Raw genomic sequence first — 870 nt, forward strand, 5'->3', positions numbered from 1 at the left:
CAGCCTTCCAAGTAGCTGGAACTACAGGCCCGGCTAATTTTTTGATTTATTGTAGAGATGGGGTCTCGCCAAGTTGCTCAGGCGGGTCTCCAACCCGCGGGCTCAGGCAATCCACTCACCTCAGCCTCCCAAGGCGCGGGATTACAGGCTGAGCCACCAAGCCCGGCTATCGCTTTTTTTTTGAGTTGGAGTCTCACTCTGTCACCCAGGCTGGAGTGCAGAGGCACAGTCACGGCTACTACAGCCTCAATCTGCTGGACTCAGGCAATCCTTCTGCCTCCGTCTTCCCAGCAGCTAGGACTACAGGCACAGGCAGGTGCTACCATGCCCAGCTAATTTTTTGCTTTATTATAAATACAAGGTCTCTCCATGTTGCCCAAGCTGGTCTCGAACTCCTGTTCATGCAATGCTCTTACTTCAGCCTCCCAAAGTGCTGGGATTATAGGCATGAGTCACCGTCCCCATTCTGTTCATGCAAAGATTAATGAGTGTGAGGCTGTAAAGCCATGCATTGTGAGGGGTTAAAGATCATCCTTCAGGGATCTTATGGTAAATATGACAATTACATCAATAACTCTAGGAAGGACAAGCGTGGTGGCTCAACCTGTAACCCCAGCACTTTGGGAGGCCAAGGCAAGTGGATTGCCTGAGCCCGCGGGTTCGAGACCAGCCTGGGCAACTTTGCAAGACCTCGTCTCTGCAACAAATCAAAAATTAGCCGGGCATGGTAGTGCATGCCTATAGTCTGGCTACTTGGAAGGCTGAGGCAGAAGGATCCCCAGAGCCCAGCAGGGCGAGGCTGCGGTGGCTGGAAGCGTGCCACTGCCCTCCAGTCTGGGCGACGGAGTGGGACTCCAACTCAAAAAAAAA

This window comes from Carlito syrichta, unplaced genomic scaffold (genome assembly GCF_000164805.1).
Source record: "Carlito syrichta isolate Samal-C Ts95f unplaced genomic scaffold, Tarsius_syrichta-2.0.1 Scaffold309473, whole genome shotgun sequence".
NCBI lineage: Eukaryota > Metazoa > Chordata > Mammalia > Primates > Tarsiidae > Carlito > Carlito syrichta.